Here is a 15,333-nt window from a genome sequence, read left to right as displayed (position 1 = left end):
TCCTTTCACACCTCTGGAAAGAAAAATATTCTGCAGACAAGCAGCCTAGCATCACATGTCCAAGTGAGAAATTTCATAAATAACATTTGTAATTTGCACTATTTCATAAGACTTCCTTTTGGTCTTGTTTGTCATTGATCTTCCTAGTGACACACCTTGGAAGAAAAATGTAGAAAAACAGAACTTTTTTTCATCAAGATTGTGAAAAAAGTGGCTTCCCTTGCTCCTACTAGCTGTTGTAGTATCACATCCCTACACATGGCCTTTCCCAGACTATGTACACAGCAATATCAAGTTACTGAAAATGGAGCAGTAAGCAACTAAATATTGTGTCACTTGGGATCTGACACTACACCATTCAAGTAATTGAAAACTTGCTGCTGACCTCTGGATAAGGGCAGAGCATTCCCTGTATTAACACAAGAATGATGCAATATTTACTGCAACTGAAGCTTCAGTGCAGTGCATTGATTAAAAGTAGAAGAAGTGCACAAATATTTATTCCTGAAACACCCTAGCAATTACTTGAGGCTTGACTTGGATTTTTTTAACTCTTGGGATTGCTAATGCTGAATGGGAAAAAATATTTTTGGTCTGCCCTTTTTCCATAAAATCTCTGGTTCCAGCACAGGCACATACAATGGTCATGAGACAGTTTCCTGGGTTTCCTTGTTCCCTGCTGGTGCCAGACCAGCAATTCAGTTTGGAGTTAAAGCATGCCACAAGCTGGCTCTCTGACCCTCAGTAACTCTCAGCACACACAGACCTCAGCCACAGTATGTCCTGGTGTCTTCCACCCCCAGCAGTTCTGGGCAAAAACCCAAGAGATATGCTTTAGTCTTCAGGATTTCCTCTTTCTATAGGGGAAACAAGTGTTAAAATACTGCATTTGAAACTGAGATATAAACCATAAAGTAGAGCAAAAATAAGGTATCTCACATGATGGAGAAGCACATCCATATTAGTATCAAGGCCAATGGAAAACTTGGCTCGTTTTTTTGTCATTTTTGCCCCACCTATGGAAAGCAGCAGAAAAATGTGGAAACACTGAGTAAGAATGAACTGCTTAGTGTCCTTGTGTTTATGGTTTGGCACAGAAAAGTACTACAAAATGAATTCTCTCCACTCCACCCCTTGCTATATTTTTACTGCTTCCTCCTGTATTTTCTTCCAGTTTCTCTCTCTTCTGTTTATTCATCTTTGTAAAATATCCTCTCTTGTCATGCTATAGGTTTGTGGAGATGTGGAGGTACATAGTGGCATATTTCATATTCACAAGTTTTTTTAATTTAATTTAATTTAATTTAATTTTATTTTATTTAATTTAATTTTATTTAATTTTATTTTATTTTATTTTATTTTATTCTTTTAATACATGAGGGCCAAACATACTTACGTAAGGTTTCCAACTTTCTTTACTGTTCCTATCAGTCAACAGGCTCATTTAATATTCAAAACACACAATGGACGGCTCATGCATTGTTAATACTATATTTATGTAGTTATTTCTTATGTGTCTGTCTCATGTCCTCTAATGATTCATTTTCTGTTTATACTCCAGTAACATAGCACTGTCCTTTTCCCAGTTTCTATTCCCTCTCCTGCTTCTTTGCTATTAATTCCTTAGAGTTAGTTTTTGTCCCTTCAGCACCATACTTTACTGCTACTGTCTTTTTGCTTCAGGATGTACCGCTGCAGTTTTTATGGACCATCTTCTAAGCTGCTGATTTTAGTGTGGCAGAAGCAGACAGCCCAGTAATAATAATGTTGATTAAAAAGAGATTAAATTAATAAAGAAAATCATGGAACATTTTAAGCACTATGGAATTTGTAGTGTTTCTGCTACTTATTTTTTCCATAAACCTTGAATGTAAGCATTTATCAGCACGTAAATTACAATTATAGACATGTCTGCCAGGAAACAAAAATACCATAAGACAATTGAACTACAATTTTTAGATCAAAGAATAGCTTATTAACTTACAGAGTGTGATCATGTCTTTTGCTGGTGTCTGTCTGCACTGAGGTCATGAGGCTACTATTTTAAGATAATGGCATTACTCTTTTGCTTCAAGTAGCAGCATTTGCAATTTCAGATCTAACAGCCCTTTACCTTCTCTCCACTCATGACTCACAGTTGACTCATTACCTTTAATCATTCCAAAAGCGCAGGTTTTATTTTTGCTCTTCTTTTAATCATAATGCAAAAAAAAATGCTTTAAGGGAAGGTAAAGTGTTGTATTCTGCAAGAGTGTAGGTATGTACCAACATGCTTATTTCTGTAAATCCTCAAATATTCCTAGTTTCTAACCTATGACCACGAACTGGATCTCACAGCAATGTCTGACAGAGGAAAGCCTGATGATCAGTGATTGATGGGAAACATTAAAGGCAAGTTTCTGAGATTCTGACAGCAAAGTTTGTCACTGAAGGTCAGATCAGCTTTGGTTTTATTTTATGTATTATTTCTTTTAACTGAAATACAGTTATAAGAGAGAATTAACATATTCATGACTTCATGGCAAATAATAAGATATATACTTGAATGTATATTTGTTTTTGCCAGCAATATCCTATTATTCATGTGAAAATCTAAGATTGCTTCATGCCTGTAGTTAATTGTGTTTAATTATGCATGATAATTGGACTGTGGTGCGTATGTAAAGGGCCTTATTAATGAAGAATAATGAACAATGGTTTGTGATACAGAGGAAAAATTATTGCTCAGTATTATTTTCCCCAGGTTTTCTCCTTGCAAGAAAGCCCTGTGGTAGAGTTGGACTTTAGCTTACCTAGCTAATAGACATAGAAACTTGCTGTACAGTATTAGCAGCTTCCTCCTTGCATCCTTTCATGGAAACCTGTGATATTTTCCCTGAAGAATCAACCAGCTCTTAAGATGCTACATGAAAAATAACTTATCTCTGAATGTGGCTGAGAGGCATCTGAGCGTTGGCAGAGGTGGGCCTTGTACTGTGTCAAGCAGCCTAGGCAACATGAGGTGATCAGTATCCTTTCTTCAGCATTTCCAGGCAGAGAGGTAGAGCTGGAGTTGGGTGGCAAAAGTTGCAGAGTGAGAAAGGAGCACAAGGTTATAGCAGATTCCATGGGGGCAGCTGGTGGGGATGCCCTGTCAGAGGAATGCAGCAGGAGGTTCACAGCTACAAACCTATCAGGCACAGAAATTAACAGCAAATTTATTAAGAGCAGATATCACAGAGAAGATGGTCCACAAAAAGTTCCTGTAGTGGAACCACTTGTGATGGTGGTTGTTATTATTCTTTCTTTGGGCTTTTCCTGTTTAGGAGCTTCTGTTGTCCTGTGTCTCAGTTAAGTGCACAGCATATGGGGGTGTTCTAATACATATCAGTGATTTTTCTACCAATACTTGAGTAATAAGGATGAAACGGTAGCCCAGTATTTAAAAAAAAATGTATTTCTTTTGAATTTTCAGAACAAGAAAAAGTTAAAGTACTATCCTTCTAGATAGTGTTTCACAAACAATATAGTTGTAGGCAGTGTAACTAAGAGTAGAAGCTATGAAGTTAATTTTTATATGCATATTGAAGAAATTACCAGAGATGTCTTGCCATAAGATTTTAGAGAGAAACAGTAGTGATAACTAATATAAGTTTTAACAAGAGCTAAAAAATACTAGTCAATATTATTATTAATGTAAGTAAAAGCAATTCAACTTTTTAAGTTCAGTCGCACAGTCTGAGCTCAGTCAAATTTGCCAAAAATGTGCACTGAGTTGTTTTTGTTTTTTCTGGAAGGTTTTCTGGAACTTATGGAAAATGTAGTTGTGTAGTCTAAATATATTCTATGGAAAATACTTAACCATAAAGTCCATTTTCCTGTTGAAGAGATCTCAGAGAAACAGAATTAAAAATGGCTGAGTCCTTGAGCTTGCCTGGTTAGAAGTTACACATTTGGTTTCTAAGATCTGTAGCTTTATGTCTGAATTCTGGCAGACAGGATATGTAGATAAACTTTTGAGTTTGCCAAAAGGTAACTTGTCTGTAGTAACTTCAGGGTACCTGAAGTCATAACCTCTATATTTTTACTGACTACCTATGCAGCAGACACTAAGGTTAAAAGGTGCAAAATAGGAACACTACATGGCTTTGTTCTTACATTTGGTTCCTCTAGGGAGCAGCTTCTGATTAGGAAGAAGTGAGCTAAAATTACATTGATAAATATTTTTCTTTCATGATTTCTGTATCCTATTTGCTTGTCTGGAGAAAATATGTCAATTTTGTCAATTACGCATTAGTAATTGTACCAGATTTTTCAGCTTTTTATACCTGTGGTCACTGAGATAAGAACTTGACATTTTATTTTCTTTATGCCTATAGCAAGTAGGAATTATAGGCTAGGTAAAATTGTGTTCTCTAGATGTTTGAGCAAATCTGATTAATATAATCCCATTAATGATTTTGCTATAATATTGCTATTGGAGAATGCTGCTTTCAACTTTATCTCACTGGATTCTTTGAAAGGTCTCAGTGTCTTTACCTTCTACAGGAAAAGCACAGAAGTGGGGAAAGCTGGGTAGGCTGCAGACCATGTATCATCTCCTATATACGGAGTACCCATGCAAGATTTTTTAAGACTAAAGAGTGATGCTTTACAGTTTAAGTCTGTTTCCTGGTTTCCCATTACACAGAATCTCGAGGCGATCACTCAAGTAAACTGCTTAGACATCTTTTGTGAGGACCTGAGGTCTACTTTTCTCTAATGAGCTGAGTTGAAGAGAGTCTCACAGATAAGGTTCCTGCTGTCAGTACCATATCAGAAAAGATTAGTAAGTGATGAAAGATTAATTCCTCCTTGCAAGAAACAGCAGGTAAAAACCAAATGGAAAAGGCTCTTGCTGTGTTCTCTAAGAAATAATTCTAGATCATATGTACTCAGGTAATGTAATTTCTAATGGGAAGAAACCCTGTGACCTGTGGAGTATGCTCCTGGTTGGTGGTCTATACCATGCCCTAATGCTTCTACCTTTTGGTCGTTCCCATCATCCCAAAGCACAGCAATTAAAAAAAGAATAAATAAATAAAAAAAAATAGGAGGCAGAAGCAGAAGCTTGGTCCTGTTCCTACAGTGTTTCACTAAAGAGAACTTGATCTTTGGCTCATATAAACTGGATAGCTGTGCTCACCTTTGTGTTTTATTTTTTTTTCTTTTTGTCTCATGGTATTTCCTCACATCCTAAACTCATTAAAATGTGGCTCAGCCAAATTGCCTGTAAGAAATGGTTTAAAAGCTAAACACAGTAGCATATCATAAGTTCTTTGGCTTCGGGCATAAATTTTTCACAAAGGTAACACATAGGTGCTCTAGACTGGAAGCCACAGACTTGTCTTTAACAAAACTACCCCAGTGTTGTGTCTTCGTGTTGATGCGCAGGTCTGGAATTTCAAACACAGCAAAACTTCCTACATGAGCAGTAGGGGTCTAGACTGGACAGGTCATTTGCAACAAGTTATTCAACTGTTCTTTTCTCTTTGATTCTTCCGCTGTGTGCTTGTAAATAGACCAGCAACCTTTGGGATGTATTTGTTGCTCAAAATAACTTTAAACTGGAACAAAGTTCACAAGCAAATCATGTGGAGGCATCAACATGAGAGTTGTTTACACTGACATCTTGTGGTACAATTTAATTTGGAGATGGATCCTGATGCAAGTTTTGACAAACTTCCACCAGTGAAAACACTTTACTAAATGAAAATGACATTCATCATACGAGCTGAAAGATATTTATAGGAAAAGTTGTAAGGTTTTCTAAAGATGGAAATCCTCCCATTCCCATGTGAATTCCCAAGACTTAGGTGATACCAAAACCTTGTTTATTTCAAAATAAATAACTAATTTATTTTTTAAAGAAGCTTGTTTTCCAAGGTAGGAAACTCCTAGACTCACTCAACAATATGTTGTAGAGATGACACAGTACATACATAAAGTTTTCCTGCTCTATTTCAAGCAATATAAAAAAAGAGATTGTTCAAAACAATGAAAGATTCCAATATTCATACAGAAAACATGTGGGGTTTTTCCAAAGACTTAAGGGTTAGACAAAAGAACAAAGTATGTGCTTGGTCAGTACAAAAGCTTAAAAATTTCTGTAGCATGGGCAAATAGCTGTAAAATCATTTTACTCATAAGCTTTACTTATCCATTTCAAGCAGTGCTGTCATGTTTTGACACGTCATTCCAAAAGCAGTAGTAAAGCTTCACAGCCTATTTGCTCCAGATGTGATCCAAAACAACAGGAAAAGTGAACATTTGTAAAACACAGTGCAGTAAAGTGCAAAGTGGGCTGAAAAAAGCTAGGCCGTTTTTTTGTAGCTGAATGAGCAGAGAGCAAAAAAACCTAAGAGGAAACTGTTTCTTAGTCCAGGCACTCAGTATGCTCAGTCTTATTTTCATGTTCAGTGAAACTATGAGACATTTTTCATCTAACAGTAAGGGTTTATAGAATAAAAAGGCTTGCACTCTTTGGCTGGAAGCTGCTCACTTCCATGTCTAGCTTAATGAATTGTGCTGTCATGATGGGATTTTAAAGCAGTCCAGTGAGTGAGGCTTCCCTGCTGTCCTTCTCTTTGCATTACACAACTAGTTCTCTTTTATATTTTTATAGTGACATCTATTGGAGCTTTGAAGAATAATCTTTGGGGAAAAAAAATCCAAATGTAAAAGAACAATTGTTGGACAATAAAAATATCAGAATTTCAGTCCAAACAAAAGCAGATACATACCTGTCATCACAATAGACACAAGAATGAAAATTCTGAGGCAAAATAAGAAAAATGTAGCAGGAGTTCAAATCAGATTCAAGAAGAAAAATGTACCTGTCGCAATTTTGATGATGGGTGAACTTAAGAAACTTACCCAGCTGTTTAGAAGGAACACATCAACCAAAGCTGCAACCTCAAAGAGAAACAAATACAGTGTTTGATTGAATTCTCTATAGATATACGCAAGACTTCGACAAGTATTGACAGGACCAAACTAACAGAGTGAGTACAGTGGCAGTTAGCCAGTCAGCAAAGACCTGGCAAGCCTTCCTCATTTGCAACTGATGTCTGTGCTGTCAAATGAACACAGCCATACAGAGTATTTCAATTAAAATGAAATTAGCTCTGGTTTTTTCTAAGCAAGCCCCGTCTTCATGGATTATACTGTGAATATGGCTAGTGTCTGTTTAGAGGTTATGACAAGGATCCTAGACTTTTCCAGAGATTTAAGATATGTACAATGAGTGTGGCCAATGGATTTCCATTACACTAAATTACCATAAGTAATTTAGTGTACCATAAGTATTTACATTTTTGGTAAAGTGTATGCACTATGAAACAGCTCTGGCATTCAGTCCCTGGTGTCAGCAGTAGGCAGTACTGAGTAATGCTACCTCTCAAAATCTCTAGGCGAAATTAGAAGATGTGAAATGCACGAGGAGTGTATGCTATGGCAAATCCTCAGGACAGCACCTTTCCCTTCTGTTTGTTCCTCATTCTCCTGAAGACTCCCAGAATCCTTTAGTGCACAGCAGAGAAGTGTACCTTATTTTCTTCAGCCAACATCTCTCTATAACTTCTCACCCATGATGAGTATCTTCATAGGAAAGTTTCATGCTTATTTGCTAGAGCTTGTGACATTGGGACCTTTCTTTTGCCTTCTTCTGTTCTACAGAAATATGATAAAGAGTTCCCCATAAAAGAAGCTGGAAGTTTCTTTATTGCCTCAGATTATAGATTTTGGCAGGGTTTTATTTTGGTTTGGTTTTTTTTTTGCATACAACATGATTTCAGTTAATTCTAATTTTTAAAGAAAATTTATTTTCTCAAGCAACCAAAGCTTTAAATTACATTTTACTTCTTGATATTGTTTCATATATCCTAAAGTCTGGTTTTGCTTTTATTTATTCTGGTGTGTCTTCACCGGTAACAACATGGTTATATCCTATTCACTCCATTATGATAATAAACCCACAACTCAGTCAGAGAGCTAGTCAGGCAGAGATTTTCTATGAAATGAAGAGGTGAAGTAGGATCTTCGAATAGCAAATACAATTGGCTCAAACTCTGAGTGCAGAAGTAGTTGACAAAACCTCAGATAACTTTACTGTTTCCTGAACTGCATGTTTTGCAAATTTCGATGCATGAACTGCATAAAAAAATACATTATTGTTTTTAAACAAATCACATATCACTTCTCCTTCTGCTGAGTGAGAAATGTTCAGTTTTTATAGCCACTGTTATATTCTCCATTTTTATTCAATCTTCACAGAGCCTGTGGGAGAAATAAAACGTTAATAATGTTGTAAAGACACTAATCTAATTTTTTATTTATTTAAGAGGAATTTTATCATGCTCTTTGGTACATTCGGATTGCCCATAAATGAATAAAATAGGAAGTAATCAAGTAGTTGTGCTGGTTTAAAGGTAAACTGGCAGGAGAAATGGACCCACCATAAGAGAGATTATAACTCAGATATACAATTTAATGAAAGATATTACAATAAATACACTGACACAAAGAGAAATTGCTTTCAACTCACAAAACCCAGCAGTATAGCTGAGTGTCCTGGGGCACAAACCCAAAGGGGTTTGTTAGCTCTTGTGCTGAGACTCGCATGGTTCCTCCGAGTCCAAAGCAAAAGGAAGTGAAAAAACCTGTTGGTGCAGGTGATGGCTGTAGTCTGGTCAAGAGTGGTCATCACCTCCTGTCAAGGTCCTACTGCTCCGCTGGATCTGACAAGAGGTTCCCGAGGTCTTCTTACCCACCACTTACGTACCCTCAGGGAGCACCCAGTCCCTCCGCCAGGGCGGGGACTCACACAATGGGTGATTAACTCTGTGAGTCATAGGGTATTTTTGAACTGTTGATGACCCATTAACAGCCCCACCCCCCCAGGCTGGCTGTGAAGGTGCTAATGACTCCCTGGGCAGCTGCTGCTAATGGTCCATTGTCCTTGGGGAATGAATAGAGGGGGTAGAATACACAGCTTTGATCACCCACACACAGTGATAACTGGTCCCACCTGCTGAAATAGGACAGTAGTTTAGTTAGCATAATGTGACTTTCTGTGCAAATATTGCTACATAAAAATAATCCTGGTTTGGTACCGTGTCTGTTTAGCTTTTATGGGCAGTTTTGGTGACATCAGTTTGGGGGAGCAAACACAGCAGTCACTTTTCTCTGTTGAGCTGTGCTTTCAAGATCATAGATCGCACAAGTTAATATAAGAGGTGAATATTAGAAGCTGTAAAGTTTCTTTCTCTAGGCTTGAAGACAGATATCCAGCGAGACATTTCTTTAAGTAAAATGAGTAGAACTCACTAATATCTGTCCTGGGTACTTAGCAGGTAAGATCACAAGGGACAGGGACACCACAAGGGAATTTTATATATGTATCTGTTTCTGGTATGGCCAGGAACTTCTAATATCCCTGACTATCCTCCACCAGATTCTGAAAGGGTTTTTAAACCTCTGTGTATGCTCTTCTGTCATACAGTTAAGCATTAAGCTGAGAAAGGCTCCAGCCTGATTTTCACAGTGCTGTGCTGATAAGCTTCTTGGAACATTGTGTACTGAGAGCACAGGACAAAGACATCCTGCCTGAACCTGTCCTGTCTTATTAAAATCCACCTTCATCTCAACTGTGACAGAGCACAGCTCCGTGCAGGGCCACCTGGATGCCTGCTACATCGCTTCCCCGAGTGTTCAGGCAGTGGGGGTAGCATGTTAGTTCAGGTGCATCACCAGATTCATATTTCCATGTTGATGCAAGGTAGTAGAAAGGCAACAGTGTTGAAGTAATGATCCCTCCCAATGGCACCTAAACAACTTGTACAACCAGAGCTGCAAAGATAGAACATTTTTTTTTATTATTGTTGTTATTATTATCATCAACATTATCGTTGTTATTATTATTTCCTATAAACTGAAGGAAGAGCATAAATAGACAGGGAAAGATCTAAGCCTAATTAGATGAACAGCAATGTTAAAAACATACTAGTAGTAAATCTGAAAGAAATTAAGGAATCATCAGCAAAGAAAACTACCTAGGAAGGCAGATAGTAGTAAAGATCAACTGAGAGCTGTAAAACATTGACCTCAGAAGCTGTCAAGGGAATGGAAGAATAAATTCAAAAAGCATGTGTACAAATTCAAATCAATGCCTTATTTCAGTTTTAAATTAAGAGAAAGATACAGAACTTGAAAATGAGGACCATTTATGAGTTTGAATACAGAAAAAGGAAATAACTCCTGTAAACAGAACTAGATAAGCTTAACGAGTTCAACTTGGGGCACCCATTATTCACTGTTCAAAAGTATTGAAATAATAAGGATGCTTTCAGCACTGGAGAACAACAGATGCTGCTCTTCTATTAGAAGAAAGGACAAAATTATTGAAGCAATTTGACACTCATTAGTCTGACCTCAATGTAATTAAAAAGTGTTTAAAAATAAAATTAAAAATATGCAGGTAAATAGAAAACAGAATAAAATACTGCATGGTTAACAAAACCAAGGTCATTTCAAACTAAATTGTTGCCATTTCTACATGAACTAACTGATTTTTTTAGACAAGAACAATATAATGCATTATCTATCAATACTTTAAAAAGTAATTATTGCAAAGTTGAGAGAGATTATGATAAATAAAGTAATTATAAAGCATGTAAGGAAACAAACAAAATGGGTGACTAAATACACTAGAAAGAAAAACCTGCTGAAAGAAAATATGATTGTTGTTTATAAAATCACAAATAGAAAGGGTACCAACAGGAGATACTCATTAACTTTCTTTAGTATTGAAAAAATTATCTAATATCAAATGAAATAATAGGCTGTTAGGTTCAGAAGAAAACGTGTTACTATTTCACCTTCCACATAATAAGCTATGAAGCTCACAGTTGTAGAATGCTATTAGTATGATAGCATTTATGAAATTCAAAATACTTGGATTTATGGAATTAAAAAAAATTATCATGGGCTATTCAAGACAAAAATCATATACTTCCCCTCAGCATCTAGATAGAAGGGAAATTTTGGTCTCATGCAGTTCACCTGTTCTAATTTTCTGTGAAGAATCTGATAAAAAACACCTGGGAGTTTTTACTAGAACTCTTGGAGTCTCAGTCTTGGGGTTATTATTATTTAATTTTTCTCTAATTACCTTGGCACAGAATGTTTGAGCAGAAATGAAAATTAGCTGATAAAGCTGCAAGATATCAGGACAAACAGATCTGGATATATTATAATCTTAAAGAAATAAAATAACAGAAATTAAACTTAGTAATATGAAGAGCAGTGTCATTCACTGAAAGGCTAATGAAAAAAACCTGCTGTTAACTCAAAACACAAGTGTCAGAGTAATTGAGAAGGAATAGCTGGGATTGTTAGTCAGTTCCAGGGGGCTCTAAAGGATTGAGAAAGGAGGTGGTGTGCAATGAGGAATTCCTTATTAAGATGGCCTAGTGCTATTTTTGCAATATGCTGATGAGATCCTGTTCATATTGCAATAATATTAGTTACAGTTCCAGTTACCTATATTCAGAAGAAGGCAAAAATGGCTATTTGAAGATTGAAAACAGACTTATCTTTCAAAGAAATGAAACTAAAGGTAAGAGGCAGGATGATTTCTTTTTTCCAGGTTGTCTGTAGATTGCATGGTAGCTGATTGAGAACACAACAAATACTGCTTTCAGACTGATATTCATCTGTCATAGGGAGGGAAGAAGAGTGAAAAGCCTTGCCATGTGACAGCAGGTAGTCAAAATGCAACTAGGATGCGCATTAGACAATGGGAGAATAAAAGGGCAATCTTCATATAACCTTTGAGTCTTCAGGGATTAAACAAGAAAAACAGAAGCTGGTAAACTTCTTGGCAAAGAAGCCTTAAAATACAATAGACAGAATAATCATCAATAAATTTAGAATAAAAAATTGAAAGTAGATGTTTTGGAATTGCTTCTTAATATAACTGGTTGCATGTAGTATCAGAGTTCCTTGCCCTTCCTGTCCTAAAGAGAGTAATAGATGCATTCTTACAATATAAAGTGAGAGAAAGAAATGGAATTAAATAGACGCTCCTTTCTTATCACCTCTTGCAAACACAAAAGCAGAATTATTCAGCTAACTAAAAGCTCATTCAGACTGGGTGGAAGCATAGATGCCTTGAAGGTCTTATTCTATATTGAAAGCAAACCAAAGTGAGAGCCAACAGAGAATTTTTAATTCAATTGTGTGGGTGAGTGACTTGTGGGGACAAGGAGAGTGCTAATAGAGACACCAAAGATGGAAGTAGTGGAAAATTAACATATCAGATTTTGTGTGTCTTCTGACTTCTATAGTAATTTCTATTAAAAAGTATTAATTTCCATATATTCATTGTTGTATCTGAAGCATTACAGAGGTTTATGTAGGAAAGAGTATTGCTAAATTAGACTTTTTAATGTTATCACTTGTATACATACACATACAAGCTTAGACCTTGATATTTAACAGCAGATGTGATCAAGGTAGAATCTTTTGCAGTTGTAACTCGGTGCTTGCAGCAAGGAGGTGTTACTGAAGGATGATGCATTCATATTTACTGAATGTGATTTCATCATCCTGACACCTAGCATGTTTTTCATTTACAGTGGGTTTATTCTCTGGTAAGTTTATATTAAAAAGAGGCTTTACCTCTACTGCTCAGAATTTGCGATATTGTAACACATTCTATTTCACTTACATCACAGACTGTGAGCTTTATTTGTGTAGTGTAATGCTTCCTGATACAGTGTATTATATATATGTATATCCTCTGACTTGACTGATACTGATATACTTAATGTAATGGATTCTTTCAGAAAGATATCAAACTATGTTTTCTAAACTGAAATTTGAGAGCTTGCTTACCAGAATGAGTCACTGTTTTGGTTTTGGGTTTGTTTTTTTTTTTTTTCACCCTGCAGTGTAGTCTTGATGAATTATTTTGTTTTATGGGAATCTTAAATAGTACTTCATTATATTCTATAACTGTTCTACTTTGTAAAAAAATATTTTAGGATAATATTATTTATAAACATCAGAGATCTTGTCATTTGTTTAGGAAAGACACCAACACAATATTTCTTAAAGAAGGAATAGAAATTTATTTCAATTCATATTAACTGAGGTAAAGCTTTCTTTGCTAGCATTTTTCCCCTCCTCTCTATTTATATTGCTGTAGGATGTGTGGGTCATTTGCAGTTCATTCACTATTTCATACCATTAAGAACTGAACACCCTATTCTGATTCTTGTCGCTGCATTTCACTTTGTTTACAACTTTGATCTCCTTGAAGATGTTGCTTGATGCTGTGTTAATCCACAGCTTATTGCAATTACAGTACTTCACAACTCTCTTTTGTTGCTAAGCTCCTAGACAAATGAATCATATGACCTTGGCAGTTTCCCTCTGTTAACACTGCTGTTGTTTTTCCTCGAAATTTTGCTCTTTGAATTGTAACAAACAGTAGGTGTAACTAAGTCTCTACAGTTGTATGCTTGTAGATAGTTTGGGCTATGAATAGAGAAATTTGGCTAAACCAAGTACAACAGGGGGACCTGCTGCCCTCAACGTAAATTATTGCATTAGTTCAGTGGGGAAGTTGTGAGATGTTTGTTTTGTTTTTGATCTTCCTCAGACTTTTCACCAGTATCATGAAAAAGGTTATTCTACTCTGGAGGTATGGTATTTCTAGTGTCGGTTTTCGGTTGGCTTTTTTCTCTGGTGTGAGCTAGAACAAAGAACCTTTGCCTTTAGCTTATCTGCAGGTTTGTTTTGTTGTGTTCTTGCTTCTATTGTTGGTGTTGGTTTTGGGGGGGTTATTTCCCATTTTTTTTCTGCCATTTCCTCTGCATCTTACTGGCTTCCTTCTTGATTTATTCTCAGACCTTTTTCTTTATGCAACCTTGAGTGAGGGTCAGAGACCTACTTTTAGAGATTGGGATTTGGGGAATTTTGGGGTTTTTTGTTTTGTTTGCTAATTGAGTTTTTTGTCTCTTCTTAGAAATAGGCATTTAATTTTCTTATTATTCAGATAGCTGGTAATAACAACATTCCTCTTTCCATACCTGAGGACTTTTACTCAATTTACTTTAAATGATCTGTGTAGTTTTGAAGTAGCCTCTAATCAAACATAAATTTGTAGAGAAGAATATAGTAGAAATTCAATGTGGCCACAGTAATTCTTCTGAGTCTTTTTAGTGATGGAATGGTCCAGAGGGCTGTTGCTATCTTTTATGAACTGCTCTGGAAGACACTCCTTCTTAATGTGTTAAATGACAGTGTGTTATTTTGTCAATGCCAATCTGTTATCCATTTAGGACAAGGGTCATGTCATCTTAGAATTTAAAACTATGAATGGCAATATAAGAATAGCTCACAACTTTCTTTCTCTTTACATATTAATGAACTAGTATAATTTAGGTTGTAAGTGTCTCAGTATGGGTCCTGAACATTATTTTTACTGAAGTGTGTCAATTTTCATTACATTAAATGAATACTCATTTAATTTCCTATTTCACCTCTGAGCCCATTTTGTTAATGTCAGGATTATTCTTACATCACTCTGAGTCTTAAATACTGTCCTTATTTTAGTATCATGTACAAATTTAATGATCTGACTTATTACAGCTTTATCTAGACCATTGCATAAAATATGAAAATCTACCTGCGTTAATCTACAATCCTGTGAGACTTCACTTCTCAGCTGCTGCCTTTCCATTTTCCATCCAATCCCCTGTTTTTCTGGGTACTGATTGGCATCTTGGTACTCCTCGCCCCTGAAGGCAGGCTAGTGAATCAGAACTGGAGTCAACTGAGCTTATTGCAGTTTTACAGGAAAACCAGGTGCCTTAAAAACTCAAACCCATCAAGGATTGAAAAGAGGCAGACTTCAGGATACAGACCTTCAGATTTGAATGCTGGATCACTAGTGCTTGATATTGGAGAGAAGTTTTAATAAAGATTTACTCCATCCACAACAGAACTTTCTTAATGATAACAATGATCCATCATTTTGAATTTCCTCTGAACCTTTCTAAAAACCCAGCTGTGTCAAGCCACTTGGTTTATCTAGGCTAATAACATTTTTCATTTTTAAAAGTAACCAGATTTCTTTAACATGATTTACTCTTTCCATATCCACAGTGACTCATAATGATTAAATTGTGCTTATATAATTGTATCCTTTAAAATCATCGATAAAGGTAACATCTCTTTCCTAAAGATCAGACTCCAAGGAATAAAACTTCCTTGGTTTATCTCCAGAGATAAAATGCTAAAGGTGTT

Source organism: Pithys albifrons, chromosome 7 (genome assembly GCF_047495875.1).
Source record: "Pithys albifrons albifrons isolate INPA30051 chromosome 7, PitAlb_v1, whole genome shotgun sequence".
NCBI classification, from domain to species: Eukaryota; Metazoa; Chordata; class Aves; order Passeriformes; family Thamnophilidae; genus Pithys; species Pithys albifrons.
This window is presented reverse-complemented; position numbering follows the sequence as displayed.